Here is an 18214-nt window from a genome sequence, read left to right as displayed (position 1 = left end):
TAGAAAAACAATTAAAAGAAATTTACATAGGTTTTGCACAATTACTGTTTGTCTGCCAAGAAGAGAGATTTAGAAAACTGCAAAAAAACTGGACGTTTGTTTATTTAAGAAGAAAATTTGAGAGTTTTCATCAATACTGAAAATCCTGACACTTTTCTGACGTTGCTTTTATAGTTATTTTGTGTGTGAAACACAATCTGTTATTTGCTAGCATTGAGAGCTTAAAAGCGCAAAAATTAGAAAAATTTGGTGAGAGAATTTTTTTACGTCTTTTACTGTTGTCGTTACCTTAATATGTGCCCGTATCAAAATGAACACTCTTTTGTAGTTTGTTCTTTCATATTCATTGATATTTGACTCAAAGTTGCTCAGCTGCTCATCAAAGATGAAAATCTGAAAAATTCGAGATTTTTTTCTTGAAAAAAATGAGGACTATGTTGCGTACTACACTATGGTACCAAAAAGCTAAGTACAGCTTGATTTCTGCTTTTAAAGCATGATTCGTGATTCATAAGCATGATTTGCGGTAAGGCGTGAAGAAAAGTGTGAAATTTAGAAGTTTAAAGAAACATTTCATTCTCACTTTCTCCGCTTAAATGGAAAAGATGGTTAAACTGCTTTGTTCTTTCATTGTTTGTGAAGTTTTTACGATACGAGATGTCAGATTTTCATGGACAAAATTACAAAAGCAACTCAACTTGAATATGAGATTCAGTGCAAAGTATGCATAAAAACGTTACCTGAAAAATGACAGCTTTGAGGGCCAAACATCGAGCGGATGAACCACAAAACTGTCAAAAAAAATCCGAAAAAAGTTAATTGGCGCTGTTTTGAAAGACCCCAAAACTTTACTGCAGCGCATTAGAGTGACTCATTACGCAGATGTCGTGCGAAACATGTATGAAAACTATACAAACGGTCTGTTAGACGTTAAAAGAGCTAAAGGTGCAAAGACGCGTTATTAGAGATCGAATATGAACTCCAAATGTTATATTATTTGATGTTTGTAATGTTTGTAAAAAATCTTCCAGTGTACGTAGCTTATTGGTACCATCGCGTATTTCACGTTATTTGTAAAAACAAAACTTTTCCATTTCCCCTTACAAAAATAAATCATTTTTTCTACACCGCTAAAAATAAGAAGTCTTTGTATAACAAAAATAGAAGATACTCTTCGATTTATTCAAAAAAGGATCGATTTTTCAATTCGAAGCAATAATTATCGCAGAAAGTAAAACCATTCCCCGCAAGTAATCAATTTTAGGCAAACATTAGGGTTTAAATTTAGTGTAATTATGTAAAGTAATGATTTAAGAACAATTTTCCATTAAATTCTAAGGAACGACACGTCTATAGAACGCTGTGAAAGACAGTTAGAAAAGACACGCAAGAACAAGAGAAATAAAAGAAAGGGGACTTTCCTCTCATCTTGAGCAAAATGAAAAGCAGTAAAACAATAAAAGCTGCTCAGCTGGAAAAAACACTCGATAATTAAGGATTGAAAGATTGGGAATTATAACCGCAGATATATATGTATCCCTATTTCGTCAAATTACTTTTCCACTTTTGAACGCCGAGCTACCTTTCAAAGAAATCCCAATGCTATACCAAATACCAAAAAGGTATTATAATATGTTTGTTGAAAGTTACGCGATAAAAATTTGAGGTAATTTGGGCTGTAATGTGTCGATAAAAAATAACATGAATTAAAACCCAAGTAATCTTGCAAAAAAGAAAATACAGAATGATTTCGACTAGCCCGTTGGATGGGGATGGGGTGGGGGGGGGGGGGGTAGAGGGGGCAGGATTGGTGTTTGTTAGTTGTTGACTTGTGGATGATGGTTGTTCATAACACGTTCGTAAAGTCATTCAATTATTTCCCGAATTGAAATTAAAGTGGTCAATTTCAGTTGTCATTTCCTGTTACAACGGAAACAAGAGGAACGCGCTTGGTGTTGACGTAATTTTTTTAGGAAATGGGGGAATGGGGAGGGTCTGGGGTTAATTGTTGGGTAGGTGATTGACCTAAAACATCTAAGAAGTGACGTAAAATCGAACTTATTTAAAAAGGAAGTTCGTTTTCAACCAATGCCATTCTCCCGCCGTAAAAAATATTAAATTGTGACAACAAAATTATACATATTGCCTCATTTATATTGATTCGTGTATGGGTTTGTGGATGTCACTTTTGCTTTTCTTACCTGAAACATCTTGAATGAAACTTGAAATTAATCAAAATCTGTTATTTCGCTTATCTGTACTGTGAAAAACAAAAAAGAGAGGAAAATTTAATTGTAAAATAACAGATTTGTGTTTATTTTTACGAGAAAAAGCTGCTTGAGCATATACTAGTCAACAGGAGGGACTATCTGAGAATCAACCAACATTTTGGAAGGAAGAGAATCAACCAACTATCTGAGAATCAACCAACAGTTTGGACCAACAGTTTCCTATTTACTAAACAACAAGATTTTTTGAAAAAAAGATGCAAAATCAGAAAATTTTGTTAAAAAACTTTTTCGAATTGAGTATTTTTTGACTATCTGTTCTTTCTAGTCTAAATTGAAATAACTAAAAGTAATCAAATTGTCCCAGTAATTTGTTCAGGTTTTTCAAAATAACGCAGTATCTTTTTTAAAACGGAATCAAACAAATTGACGTTTAAAATAAGTTTTCTAATTTCTTTGAATTGTAAGGAAAGTCCGGAGATTGAAATAAATTTAAAACCAGCAATGGCAAAAAGAATAGAGGCTTAACTGATTTATGTTTGCACAATAGTACAACACTCCTTTACCAAAAGATTGCTGAGCAAATCGAGTTGAATCAGGCGTTTTAGTTCGTCTTTGATGTGAATACAAATGCATACAGCGAGATATGTAAGCGAAAATATTTAAACTGAATACGTAACTAACCAATGCCATATAGAACAGATGGTAACGTATTCGACTCTTGATCACAGGGTCGCTGGTTCGAGTCTCCGACCACGACCAAATTGGCAAAGCAATATTAGTATTCTAATACATGTACCTTGAGCAACGAACAGTTAGAGAACACCTTTGAGCCCAACTAGTCCGATTTAGACTAAGATGACTTTAATATAAAGTTGTTAGAGCGAAAAAAACGCAGTGAATGGTTTAACTTCAGGGCCAAAGCAAGGCTAACAGGCCAAAAAGCTAACAAGTCCTGTCTAACGTTTTTGCCGCAAGTGCTACTTCAGATATCTTATGTGTAGGAAAAAGGGATTGTTATGTGTGATCAAACAAGAGCTTATCGTTGAAAATACAAAGTTTTATCTTGAATAAAAATTATTGTTCTTATAAAGTTTTTGTGTCGTTCGAGCTTTAGACGTTATCTTGCTCGAACACTTTGATCCAGCGATTGAAAGTAATTGGGTTAAGGGTGACATTATACAATTTATTTCAATTTCTGGCACACAGAGGCTTGGTCAGTGACCACTATAGGCACTTCTGTCACACAGAGGTTATGTCATTGACTACTATCGGAAATTCTGGCGCACAGAGGATGGTCAGAGACTAGTATCTGTTCTTTTTGCGCACAGAGGCAACGTCAGTGACTACTATTGGTACTTAAGATACATATAAGCTGGGTCAGCGACTACCATCAGAACTTCTAGCACACAGAGGTTGAGTCAGTGACTAATAGCTTAACTTCTGGCTTACAGAGACCGGATTAGTGACTACTATCGGAACTTCTGGCTGGGTCAGTGAATACAATTGGTACTTATGACACAGAGGCTGGGTCAGTGACTACTATCGTCACGTTTATCACAAGAGGTATGGTCACCGACTGCTATCGGAACTTCTGTCACACAGAGGCTTGGTCAGTGAATACTATAGGCACTTGTGTCACACAGAGGTTGGGTTATTGACTACTATCGGAAATTCTGGCGCACAGAGGCTGGTCAGCGGTTCAAACGTGAGTGGTACTTCCAATAAACGGTCCAAACGTGAGTAGTACCTACCACATCAGCCTTTAAAAATGCAAATAAATGTCGAAAAATTAGAAGGGTACTAACTGATGCTGCGATATCGCACGCAACTTCATTAAAAAAACGTTAACAACTAGCCATGAGTTATTTCAGCGTCTCATCCATGCTTTCATTCGTTTTTGGCTGCATACGTCTGCCATATTTGCCGATACCGAAAGTATATTCTTTCAAGTGTTCGTCCCAATTGCCTATCAGCCGTGCCTCAAATTTTTACCCATCATTAGAAGTTTTGGTATAACAATCCAGCCGACATTTATTCGGTAAAGTTGCGCTTCAGAAAATCCCAAAAAACATGTTAAGTTCTACATAGACGACTATTTGGATTCCCTAGAAACACCACACGAAGCACTAATTAGAGCCAAAACTTTAGTTGCGTTATTGTACTTAGGAGGATTAAAGTCACAAGATTTATAGGTAACACAGGACACTAGCTCGATGAAAATGAAAAAACTGACTAATTATATCAACCAAAAGTGATCCTAGTTTCTGAAGCTTTTTCTCATGTTCTGGGTCTGAAATGGATCATCGAAAGGATACTTTAGTCCTTAGTCGAGGCACGAAAGGCAACGAAAGTAACAATGTCACGCAGCACTTAGTCCTCAGCCTAGTAGCGAAAGTAGTCAAACCCATCGTCTTGGTCGCGCCCTTCACGTTTACTGCTCGACTGCTGTTGAAGAACATTTAGAGACTGAGTGGCAAAAACTGAAGTGGCAATAACACCCTGCCTATTTAAATTATGAATAGGTTCAAAGTCTGCAGTTCAGATCTGCATAAATTATGCCACTTGACTTTCCCTACAAGTTTCTTCTCCGGTGCTTTCGATCAGTTGAAGCTTCAAGTTTTTGGACACAGCTCTCAGGACGTCTTTAGTTCAGTTGCCTTCCTCAGGGCCAAAGTAAGACCAAGAAGTAGTGAACGCACCGAAATTAATTTTTTTCTGGGAAAAAAATGGTTGCCCACATGAAGTGTTTAATAATTCAGAAACTAGAATTACGGGCCGCCCTCCAGGCGACAAGATTGAAAGCTGACATATGAAAGCCCTAAAAATCCCATTGAGCAATGTCTTTATGTGGTCTGAAGGAATTTTTCTTCAATGGCTGTGTTCACTTATTAAAAACCTATATTTGTTCCTAACAGAGTTTCTAAAATTCTAGAGTCAACAGCGGCTGATCAATGGGTCCATGTTTCAACTGAAGACAACCCAGCAGATGTCGGTTGTAGAGGCATATCAGCTGAAATTTTACGAACAAGTAGTTGAATAACAGAGCCAAGCTTGTTCTCGACTTCTCACTTTCCTTTTCATTACAGCAAACACTTCAAGGATAGACTTCAAACCAAATTATCCTCGTACAATTCGCACAAGATATAATTGCTCCTGAAGTGTCGTTTACATAAATCGCAATGTGAAAAAAAATTTATTTTTAATAGGTAAGTTTCTTCAACAAACTAGTCCGAAATACAGCCTATCTCCTCCGTATATTCCCTAGACTTGCTTCCTATCGTAAATAAGACTGAATTATTTGGAATCCTGATGAACTTCGAATAGCTGAAGCTGAGCTTCAATTGTTCATGCAGGCGGAATCATTCCCAAATGAGAAAAAACTACTTTTTATGTTAAACAAGTAAACAAAAAGAGTCGCATTGCACCATTCTCACCATTCTCTCCGAAAGTGTTCAATTTTTACGAGCTTACATCCAGCGCCGTTCTGCTATCATCAGACTTCGTCCTTTTTACAGGACAATCTAGCACAATTGTATCTCATGTCGTAAGCGTAATGCAGACACAGTGGAGCCAATGATGGCAGATCCACCAGTCGAGCGTCAGTCCTATGGTAATCCTCCCTTCTCCAACTCAGGGACAGATTATTTTGGCCCGTTCTTTATAGCTGTCAAGCGTTCAACTGAGAAGCGCCGGGGGTCTCTTTTCAAGTGCCGTACAACTCGAGCACTCGAAATTGAAGTTGTAATCTCTATGGATACCAGCTCCCGTGTTATGGGGGTAGAAAGGTTCATCACTCGAGGAGGGGCACCGCAAGTTCTACGGTCAGACAACTGCAAGAACTTCACTGGTTCCGGGAAAGAGTTGTCAGCTTGCTTTAAAGCATTATATCAGAGAACGATTGCATGCAAAATATCTCAGAAATGTACTAAGTAGCATTTTAACCTCCATCTTAAAAGCGTGAGAGGGCTTTGTACGGTGTGTCAAACGGACATTCTACGCTGTTCGTGGTAACCACCAATTGACTGCTGAGGTGCTGCAAACAATATTCTGCCTGGTTGAAATGACACTCAACAGTTGACCGCTCACATCTGTAAGCAATGATCCATCAGAAATGGAATCAATTACTCCAAATCATTTTCTGTTTGTGTTCCGTTTTTGTACGGTGCCTTCATTAGTTGAAAGTGGAGACTTTGATCACAAAAAGTGGTACGTCCGGGCCCAATCATATGCCGACACAATTTGGAAAAGATGGTTGATTGAGTATGTGCCGGCTCTGAATCGCTGCAGTAAATGGTCAACAGCCACTGCAGATGAGCTGAAGTCGGGAGATCTGGTATGGCTTGCAGAAGATTCATTTCCTCGAGACCATTTTCATTTAAGCCGCGTCGAAAGATTTCGCTTTGATCTGGACGGCGTTGCGCGTTCCGCTGAAATGAGAATTATTTCCTGTAACTAAGTCCGACCCGTTGTTAAATTAACTCCATTTATTGTTGCATCACTTTTGGGACCGGAGGATGTTTAGAATACAAATGGATACAGAAAGAAATGTAAGCGGGAAACGAAAGCGATAAATGTAAGCGAGAAATGTAATCGAGTATATTTAAATCAAACACGTAATTCAGCAACGCCATATAGCACAGACGATAAGGCGTTCGACTCCTGATCACAGAGTTGCTGGTTCGAGCCCCTGATTACAACTAAATTGGCAACGCAAAATCAGCACTCCAATACAAGTAGCTTAAGGAACGGACTGAGAGTGGTTTTAGGGCAAACAAGCCCGATTTAGGCTAAGATGAATTAGATACAAAAATTTAGAGTCACAGAACGCATTAAACGGTATAAATTTTAGGCCATTGATCTCTATTGGCTCACAAAAAACTAACAGGTCCTGTCTAGCATTTTGCCGCCAGTGCTACTCTAGATATCTTATGTGTACGAAAAGAGGGGATTGTTATGTGTGATCGAATTAGAACTTATCGTTGGAAATACAAATTGTTATCTTGTTAAAGATTATCTCTCAACGCTTTTCTGTGTTTCGAATTTCATACGTTATCTAGCTCGAACGGTCTTGAGGCATAAATGGGTTGCCGTTTCTCCAGATGCTTGCTGAAACAAAGATCATATTTGCAAAAGTTTCTACAATTGAGATGCGATGATATTATGTTTTGTTTACTTTGTTCCCTGCATAGGGCGGGCGAGCCTTCTTGTTATCACTGATTTCCGTTCATCTTAGATGAGTTATTTGGTAGGTTTTTACTTTATTTAGAGTTCACCTTAGGTAATTGAACAGTTATTTTGAAGTTGATGTCATTTAAAATCTTCATGTAACCTTTCGCATGCTGTAACTTGATCTTCCATGATCGAAGTTTTTTCTTGAAAACCGCTCAAAACACCGTTTGAAAGAAATTGGAACCATTATTGTGATGATTATTTTGGGAAAATCCAAGTGATTATTATTTTGGGAGGGGATGGGATGAGTGGAGGGGGGGATGCGTCAAAGGCTGGTTTGTTTTATTTTAGGTTTCATTTTAACAAAATTCAAAACATCCAACGTATTCCTGCCTCAATTAAAATTGTCTTGTTAAGACCTAATTCATAAAAAATACAGTTGTTAGAAAAACGAAGGTAATGTGGTGCAGTGGTAGAAGAGGGGAGACATGAGGGGAGAGACATGAACAAGAAGAGTAATTCGAGTCTCCGAGAGAGCTGTCTATGGCGTTGTAAAACTCAGGTAAATAACTGCAAATTTTAAAATAATTTTGCCATGAATAGAGTAAAAGAAATTAAGATGAAAGCTATTTTTTACTTTTGATCATACATGATTTCATTACTTTGTTAATTTTTAAACTTATAAAATACTTGTTAACTTTTACATGATTTATTTTGGTTAACTTTTAAACGCCAGTTACCGCTCATGTTTAAAAAAATTTGCAAAACCTCCGCGGCCCGAACTGTCAATAGATTATCGAATTCTTATATAATCAACTTGTTAAACCAAGATATATGTTATGTAACGAAAATGTGATTATAATTATGTTTTATTGAAAATTGTAACTAAACGAAATATTTATTGCTGGAAACTGTTAGCTTAACAGCAGAATTCCAAGCAGTATATGAAGATGGCAATAGCAATTTTCTCTGACAAAAAGAATCGATGACAGTGGCTTCAATTTCCATCAAGAATTGAAAGTATAGCTTCAGCTTTCATCTCAGATTTCTGTTTCGGGCAGTTGTGAATGTATTCAATTTTTATAAGGAAGTGAAAATAATAAGAGCTTATAACCAGAGCTATTTAAACGTTTCGTTTCACGCCAATAGGTAATTCGGAAAACGGCAAATTGAAAACGGCAAAAAAATTAATATCGTTATCGGATGACAAAGTGGTTCACTATTTAGAGGAATTACTTTCGTATAACAATAAGCTATGTAATGAAATGCAGCAACAAACATTATTTTACCTTTAACTTTTGTTTTGATAATTTCCTTATGACCATCCCAAGTAGCATCTGATGTATCATCAAATGTAAGAAGCAGCTCAAAAAGTTTTGTCAACTCCGTTAGAAATTTAGTTCTATCAAATGTTTTATCAACAAATTTTGACATCAAACGTTCTATAAACAAATTACTTCTATTAACAAATTTTAACATTAAATAAAAGTAGCAGAACGAAAATTTCTTCAATGACATTACGAACACGTGAGATTATCTTTTCAAGAAATAGATGAAATAAATAGAATTTGTTTACAACTATTGCTAAAATTCTAGCTGACAAGTTTAACACACTTGGGAGAAATTTTGAAATAAATCAAAATTTTATTGGCACCTTTTTGACGGCGACTAATGAAAAAGATATTTCGTTAGTAATTGACCATTTGCAAAACGCTTGGTTTAGTTAACGTTTGGTTTTGTTATTTGATTCTTTGTTTGTCTTGTCTCTTAGTCTTTTTGATTGCTTATCTCATTGGCCCTCGACAACGATATTGTTCAATTCATTTCATTGTTTGAGTTTAGAGCAGTTTTTTTCATACACCAATTGTTTTTTAGAAAAATATATTTTTTAAAAAATTTTCTATCTCCTTCCATTTTGGAAGATATTAAGGTCAAAAATCAATTTAAATAAGTGGGGTAGGAACATTATGTGCAAACGCGCGTTATCGAGTTTTCTTTTTCGTTGTGTAATCTACCGTCAATTCAGTCTTTTCCTTTAATTCACCAGTAGAATGTGTACCATCTTTTCCCTAATGGTGTACTAAAAATTGGATACAAGGACATGGGCAAATATAACGGTGTTCGCGGTGATTTGAAGTTCTGAAGTATCAAAGGTTTGTTTGCGACATATAATGACCAATTTAATATAAAGCCAAAAACGAGTTTTTAATAATGTTTCGATGGAAATTATAACTATACGAAATAATTTTTTCTGGAAATTGTTAGCATACAAACAGAAAAATTCCAAGCGTAATATTTAAATGGCCATGGCGCTTTTCACTGACAAAAGCTATCAATGACAGTGGTTTCAATTTACATCCAAAATTGAAAGTATAGCTTCAGCTTTCATCTCAGATTTCTGTTTCGGGCAATTGTGAATGTATTCAAATGTTATGAGGAAGTGAAAATTACAAGAGCTTATACCCGAGCTATTTAAACTTGTCTTTTCCCACCAATAGGTAATTCAGAAAACGGCAAATTGAAAGACCAATTTGGACGTAAATTAAAATCGTTATCAGATTGCAAAGTGGTTCACTATTTAGAGGAAAATCTTTTGTATACCAATGTGCTATGTAATGAAGTGCAGCAGCAACCGTTATTTTACCTTTAATTTTTGCCTTGATAATTTCCTTACAACCATCCCAAGGAGTATCTGTTCAGAACAAAATCAGACCAGGGTCGAGAATTGGTCGAAAATAATGAAAAATTATCGGTGAATAGCGGTGAAAAAAATTTCCACCTTAAAGCGCCCGCATCTTTTAGCGTTGAATGCGGTGAATTTTTGCGTTTTTTTGCGGTGAAAAAATTTTTTCACCGCATTCTGCTGGTAGCGGTGAGAAGTTTTGTTTCACCGCTTAAGCGGTGAACAAAAATTTTCACGGCTTAAAAGTTTTTTTCACCGCATTCATCGCATAGAACGCAAATCTTACACTTTTACTCAAATTCACCGCAAATCTTACATCTTTTCCAACCTCGACTCGGGGATAATTGTCAAGACTAATGAACTATCCTGTCTCTGACGATTTCCACACCATTGTTCACAGTTTTGTGCGCCCGAAATGTTCACTGATCAAACAATAGACAGGTCAGGTGTTTTTAAGGGAATGTGATTGGAGTGAGGAAAGGCAGGTCAAAAAACTATTCAAAGTGAACCACATTGATATCCTAGACTAATTCTAGATTTATGTTACGAAACATCAAGAACGACCCGTCTAGCATTCATGGAAAAACGTTGAAAAGTCATTTGTTTTTAATATCTTATCGCTTTATATTTTTTAAGAAAAACAGAGAACAATTAGGTCAAAGTGTTATTGAAAGCGAACTATAATTATATCCCAGAACGAAACTCGCTAGTTTTAGGTTAAACAATTTAGAGGTTTGAAGCTGCAGAATACTTTACCATAAGCGTTATACCTTACTGAAACATGGTTTAAAGACAGCAATAAGACAGTGTGAATCTCAATTGATGGTTACCAGAAGATAATAACCTGCAATAGGGAAAACAAAAAAAGTGGAGGCCTATACATTGCTGTGGAGAAGGGCAAACAGGCAAAACTAATGCAAAAATTTAGAAGCAAAAGCTGTCAATTGCTAGCAGTTAAGCTGACAGAGAAACTAAAACAAGAAAAGTATATATACATTTTTGAGAAAAGTATGTATACATTGGGTTTTGGTCGTAGTTAACGTTTGGTTTTGTTATTTGATTCTTGTCTCGTAGTCTTTTTGATCGCTTATCACATTGGCCCTCTACAACGACATTGTTCAATTCGTTTAATTGTTTAAGTTTAGGGGATTTTTTTTCTTTCATCAAATTATTAAAACCACATCGAAATTATGGTTTTAGTGGTTGCCTACTTGACACCTAACACCAGTGAGCCGACCTTTCTATAAGAATCCAGAGCTATATGATGAACATTATTTTCTAACCCAATTTGAGGCATATTGTTTGATCAAGGCAGTAACAACAAAAATGCGAGAGTTAAAAGACATCTGTAATTCACATAGCTTATCAAAAATGTCATGTGACGTTTTGTCATTAGGGAGACAGCCATTTCCAAACCAGGAGAGAAATTGTATAGAGTTCCCCAAAAGTAGGACTCCAAATAATAAAAACTGCATTCACTGGCAACTGTTAGTTTTTTAGCGATCTGAGATATATTTTTTTTCAATGTCGGAACACAATGTCTACAAAATATTTTGTGTAGAGTCAAGGAATTATTTCAGTAGCAAACTATAAAATAATGAGTTTTCTATCAACGTAATTTAACATCAATTGTAAGAAGCAGCTCAAAAAGTGTCGTCAACTCCATAAGAAATTTAGTTCTATCAGTTGTTCTATCAACAAATTTTGACATCAAATATTCTATAAACAAATTACATCTATTCACAAATTTTATCATTAAATACAAGAAGCAGCACAAAAAACTTCTTCAACAACATTACGAGCACATGAGATTATTCCTTCCAGAAGTAGATAAAATTAATAAAAATTCTTTACAGCTATTGCTAAAATTCTAGCTGATAAGTTAAACACATTTGGGAGAACTTTCGAAATAAATCAAAAATTTAATGGCGTCTTTTTGATGGCGAATAATGAAGAAGACATTTCCATAGTAATTGACCATTTGAATAAAAAGTATACCACTAACTATGATAAACCTAGTATTTTTGAGAAAAGTATGTAAACATTGGGTTTTGGTCGTAGTTAACGTTTGGTTTTGTTATTTGATTCTTGTCACGTAGTCGTTTTGATCGCTTATCATATTGGCCCTCTACAACGACATTGTTCAAGTCGTTTAATTGTTTAAGTTTAGGGGAATTTTTTTTCATACACCAAATTGTTTGCGAAAAATATGAGTTTTTAAAGTTTTATATCTCCTCCCATTTTGGAAGATATTAAAACCAAAAATCAATTTAAATAAATGGGGTCTGAACATTATGTGCCAACGCGCCTTACCGAGTTTCTTTTTTCGTTTTTTAACCTATCATCAATTCACTTTTTTTTCATTTATATCACCTGTAGAATTGGTACCATCTTTCTGTAATTGTGTACTAAAAAGAGTATACAAGAACATGGGTAAATATAACGCTGATGGTGGTGATTTGAAGTACTGAAATGTCAAAGGTTTGTTTGTGACTCATTATAAGCGATTTATAATGAAGCCAAAAACCAGTTTATAATAATGATTTAATAAAAAAATGTAAGCATACGAAATATTGCTGGAAATGGTTAGCTTACGAACAGCAGAATTCCAAGCGTAATCTGTAAATGGCAAAAGCACTTTTCACTGACAAAAACGTTCAATGTTAGTGGTTTCAATTTTCATCCAAAATTGAAAGCATAGCCTCAGCGTTCATCTCAGATTTGGTTCGGGTAGTTGTGAATGTATTCAAATTTTATGAGAAGTCAAAATAAAAAGAGCTTTACCGGAAAACAGGGCCGCCAGTGTGGGAGCTGAGCCTAAGGAATAACAAAATTGCGTAGGAAGTAAAAATTCAGCGCAGATTCAAAACGGACCCAAATAAATGCGTAGGACGAAAACTGTTACTGTGTTCTATTTTTGTCCGGATTATCCATGCCCTTAGCAAGAAAACTGTGTATAGCGAATCAGAAACAGCCGCGTATGCAACGTAGGCACAAAAAAACTGTTAATAAACTGAAGAAAAAAGAAATCACAGATTTTGTCAGCCTAGCAACTCGAGCTAGCACATAAATTCAGCAATAAAATTGTTGAAATAATTTAGTTTTGAGCAGTATATTTGTTACTGCGTCTTGCCAAAACCAAACCCTTGAGCAGTAAATTTTTTAAATTCTTAATGTGTCTAGATACCAAAAATTGTCTTGAGCAATTTTCTGTCTAATTTTGTGTCTTGTATCGAAAACGACTCGAACAAGGAATTCATTTTTCTGTGTCCTGATTTCCAATCTTCAACTCGTGAGTACTCTGCAAAATTGCAACACACACACCTAAGATTACTTAGAAACCAATTCTTCTTAACACTTTTTTGGCATATATTTTTGCCTTAGATTTGTTTCATCAAAACGATTGAACTGGTAAAAATATAGAGATCCCGTATTGTGAGATCTGTGGAGCCAGCTCAATTGCAAAAAAATCCGATATTAAGTCAGTTAAATTAGTTAATGCAACGGTAAGTACAGCAGAACGGATACACAGTTACAAAACCAGACTGCATAAATGAAGTATCCGGACAGATTTTGTAACGCAAAACCAATTAGGCAAAGTGTATTAGAAGTTGAATAGCAAGGCTTAATTAATGCACATAAACAAAAGTAGGTAAATCTTAAGAATTCCGCAATTTTCAATACGGAAATCTTAAATTAAGAACAAGATTCAAGCTGCAGTCCCAAAGTACAGACGGAGTGACTCCGTCACAGAGTCAAGACATTTTGCATAGACAGATTAGCAACAGCAGGAAACAACTCGAAGCAAAAACTCAGAAGGGCCAGAAGCTAATCAGAAACAACGATAGATCAAGCAAGCTTAAGACCATTTATCAACAGCTACTGAAACTTGACGACGCTATTTGCATTCCTCTTTGAAAGCGAGCAAATTTTCTTCCTGATCCAGAATTGTTTGAACGTCACGAAGCCGAACGACTAATTTTCTTCAAACATTAAACGCAGATTGGTTACATACATCCACGGAGAAAAAACATGACGGATCAACAGAATCAAACCGCACAATAGGGAGGCGATGCAGAACCAACTGCCGCTAAGACTTCACAGTGTGATGTAGGAGGTTCTCAACAAACTGTTGAAAATGGAATCCCAAACAAGGACATCGATTCAAAGGCATCCTCTGATAAACGAGCTGAAAACGCAGAAAAGCCTGCGGCTCTAGAGAAAGACTTTGCATCAAAAATGAGGTTGAAGAAAATTGAATTCGAATTGAAAAGGAAAGAGCTTGAAGTGGAAATGCAATTTTCTGAAGAAGAAGGTGCACTGAAACTGGAATACAAGAAAGAAGATCTTGACGCAACAGCATCAGATTCTGATGATAGTGCAGCTTCTAGTATTCGAAGTAGATCACCATTCAATTGGAAAACCCCGAAGAACAAAAATGTTTCCGGTTGGCCCGATAACTCGGTTAAGTTTTCCAACTTGCACGATTATAGTTTCGAGCGTGCAAAAACCAGGATCGACAAAATTTATCCCAGGGTCAGCTTCAATCGCGAAGGTGTACTTAAGTTACGGTCACCAAGCGGAGAGCGTGTCAGCTCAGCCCGGGAACAAGAAAAGTTTAAGCGTAATAAACCAAGCAGTAGTAGTCAGCTACCTAAGTTGAAGTTGAGTTCATTCGTCGATAACCCCCTAGAGTGGCCGGAGTGGTCGAATTCGTTCAAAGCAACGGTTCAACATCGCGATATACCTGACTCAAAGAAAATGAGCCACTTGAAAACTTTGTTGACAGGTAAAGCAAAGTCAGCTCTACCAGGAATGGGCTATTCGGGAGAGTTCTACGCTCAGGCGTGGGAACTCCTGGGACGGAGTTTGGGCGACCTTACCTAATTGTCAACGCTCAGCTTAATATATTGCGAAAACAACAATCAATTCGAATGCACGACTCAGCGGCTATAATTAATTACTCAATAACAATCAGCAACCTAGTTAATGCACTGAAGCCATACAATTATGAGGGCGACCTGCGTTCATTTCAACACTGCAAGTGGCAATTAAAAAACTGCCCCAAAAATTGAAAGAAAAGTTTTTCTTTTTTGTTGACGACTGCCGAAAAGATAGATCCGGCCTCACTCTCCTTGAAAACTGGTTAGCTCAAATGATTTTTGTTCATGAAGGAATGCCATCGACCAAGAGAGGACGAAAGGAAGATGATCGACCAAAAGCTAACAAGGAAAAACGATTCTCAAAATGTTAGTGCAAGTTCGAATGCGAACGAAACGAAGCAAATGCAAAACAACAACTGTCCACTAGCGGATGGCACTCATAAATTATGGAACTCCCCAATATTTAAGAGTATGAATGTCGCTATGCGGCAGTGAGAAAAGAACGCTTATGTTACGGATGTCTGGGGAAAGGGCATGCAATCAAAGATTGTAAAGTCCATCCGTGCGGTATATATGGATGTACCGAAAAACACAACAGACTGCTACACTCAGAAGACCAAAGGGACGAGGGTAGTCCTTCAATATTTCCGATATCGGTTCAGAGCGGTGGTAACAGGTTGACTACCAACGCTTTCCTGGATAATGGGTCAACAGTTTCATCCATCGATCAAAGTGTCAAGAATTAACTACAAGCCAAAGGCACGGACGTTACTTTTAACATAGGTGGCATACATGGGACGCAAAATTTGAGGACAGAGAAGTTTCCTATCACAATAATGGGACTACATTCAAAGGTGCATTCGGTTGAAGGGTTTGCACATCCATCAATCTCGTTGGGAAACAAAACATATGATTATAAGGAACTGATGAACAACTTCAGACAGCTGAATGTTCCCACTAACAGAACATTCAACCTGATGGAAGTAGGCATCATACTTAGACAAGATGCTCACAAAATTCAAGAGCTTTTCGCCGTCTTAACAGAATTAGGATGATTAGTCAGTGGTCCCATGACAGGCAGGAAAATGTTTGTCATTTCGCCTCCACAGAAGATGTGAAAGTGGCAGAAAATATCCAAGCATAGTGGGACATAGAAACTTATGCTTCAAAAATAAATGTTGTAAGTCAATCAAAGAAAAGACAGCAAGCTCAGAAGTTCATAGAGAGCACGACAACGTTTACAGGCGAGCGGTATGAAGTAGTGATGCTTTGGAGTGAACCAGAGCCTAATCTTCCAAACAACTATGGCTCGGCCCTCTGTCAGATCTACTCATTGGAACGAAGACTCCAAAAAAACCCCAATTTGAAAGAAATGCATCAACAGTCATTTGTTGCAGATGTTAAAAAATGATTTGTGGAGATCCTGAAGAAATCGGAAGTCAGAGGCACTTTCGGAAAGGAATGGTATTAGCCGCACCAACCAGTACTAAACTCCAACAAACCGTGTAAAGTTGGTCGCGTTTGCAACGTTGCAGCCAAGTACAACGAAGTATGCCTAAATGAGAAGCTATTAGCCGGACCCGATCTATTACACGGATTGGTCGGAACAATTATAAGGTTTCGAGAGGCACTAATAGCCCTAACCCCAGACATTGAATCAATGTTTCTTCAATTGCAACTCCTGAAAGAGATAAAAGCTGCTTGATATTCCTTTGGCGACCAACAATGAACGAACCTGTGCAAATTTACGAGTATCAATGTCATGGTTTTGGGGCAAAGAGTTTATTAACATGTGACAAATACGCCCTGAACCGAGTAGCGATTAAATACGAGAACGAGTTCTCAATTGCAGCAAAAACAATGCAGAATAACTTCTACATGAATGATTTCATCAAGTCAGTCAAAACACCTGAAGAAGCGATCAATGTTTCAATGTTTTCAAACAACCCCTTCTCTCAAAACATGGATTTGAACTGAAAAATTGGATCACCAACAGCGACCTGGTTACCAACGCAAGAGGACTTGAGATCAAACAGCGACATAAAGCATGTTGAAGTAGAACCCAGAAAGGAAAATTCATCCGTGCCTGGGCTTCAGTGGACGATTACCTATGATAGTCTACAGCTTTGTAGAGGTACAAGCAAAAAATTTGAGACCCCAATCACCCAAAGGAAGATCTAGTTACTCTAGTTATCTCTAGTTTCTTCAGTGTGTGATCCTCTTGGACTGTTTGCACCAATCAGTGTTCAAATGAGACGACTCCTGAAGAGCATTTGGACCAGTAAGAACCTAACCAAGAAGAAGAGTTTCTGAAGTGGAAAGCGCAGCTTGCGGGAGTAGCAGAAACCAGCACTGATAGAAGATACTTCAGCACAGACAAAGACAAATGGGAACCTCATGTGTTTTCCGACGCATCTGAAGACACAATGTGCGCAGTGGCATACCTATATTCAAAACCCAAAGAATACTCAGCAGGATTAGCATTTGTAATCGAAAAGTGCAGAATCGCACCGATGCGACACCTTTCCATACCACGCTCGGAACTACAAGCAGCAGTGATGGCGGTGAGACTTAAAGAACAGATAGTGAAGGAACACGAATCGAAGATTCACAGTTGTAACTTTTGGACAGACTCCACTACTGTTCTTCAATGGATTCATAGCTCCCACCGTAAGCAACCGGTGTTTGTTGCAAACAGAGTGGATGAGATTTTGGATACAACTAATGTTTCACAGTGGAATCATGTGAGTGGTATTAACAATCCAACTGACATTGGGACACGAGCGATCAATGTTGACAAACTTAAGAGGAGTGAATTGAATGGCTCACCTGGTTGAAGCAACGAGAGAACTAATAGCCTGAACAGGTGAATTTAACCTTTGCTCCATACGAACAAAACGACCAAATGGTCTTCTCAGCAAAGGCTGAAGAGAAGAAGCCTATGATTCAGTGGGAACAACTCATCAACTTCAATTGACCTGTAAATACAATGGCTTACGTACAGCGCGTAATTAAAAAACACAAACCGGCAAAAGAACACTAAGTGTTGAAGAAAAATAGGGTGCGCAAGCAAGCATATTCAGAGTACTGCAGCAAGAACAGTTTGCTGAAAAGATGAATTCTCTAATGGTTGAAAAAGGAACTAAAAAAACAGCAAAATCTTCCAGTTTTCACCATTCATTGACCAGCAAGGACTTATTCGTGCTCAAGGCAGAATAGGTAAAAGTCAATTGAACTTCAAAGCCGAA

General features: G+C 37.2%; 1 protein-coding gene across 3 annotated transcripts in view; it reads right to left on the bottom strand.

The window, feature by feature from the left end:
- The window catches only part of LOC142346032 (neuronal acetylcholine receptor subunit alpha-3-like), a 36396-nt gene extending 34939 nt beyond the window's left edge, over positions 1-1457 (bottom strand). For all 3 annotated transcript variants that reach the window (XM_075398511.1, XM_075398510.1, XM_075398513.1), the window contains exon 1: positions 1172-1457. The gene's annotated coding sequence lies outside the window, so the exon portion shown is untranslated. The remainder of the gene's footprint in view (positions 1-1171) is intronic.
- Between the last annotated feature and the right edge of the window lie 16757 nt (positions 1458-18214).

Source organism: Convolutriloba macropyga, chromosome 9 (assembly GCF_964194025.1).
Source record: "Convolutriloba macropyga chromosome 9, txConMacr16.3, whole genome shotgun sequence".
Taxonomy (NCBI): Eukaryota; Metazoa; Xenacoelomorpha; order Acoela; family Convolutidae; genus Convolutriloba; species Convolutriloba macropyga.
The sequence above is the reverse complement of the archived record's forward strand: the minus strand, read 5'-3'. Positions and strand labels throughout refer to the sequence as shown.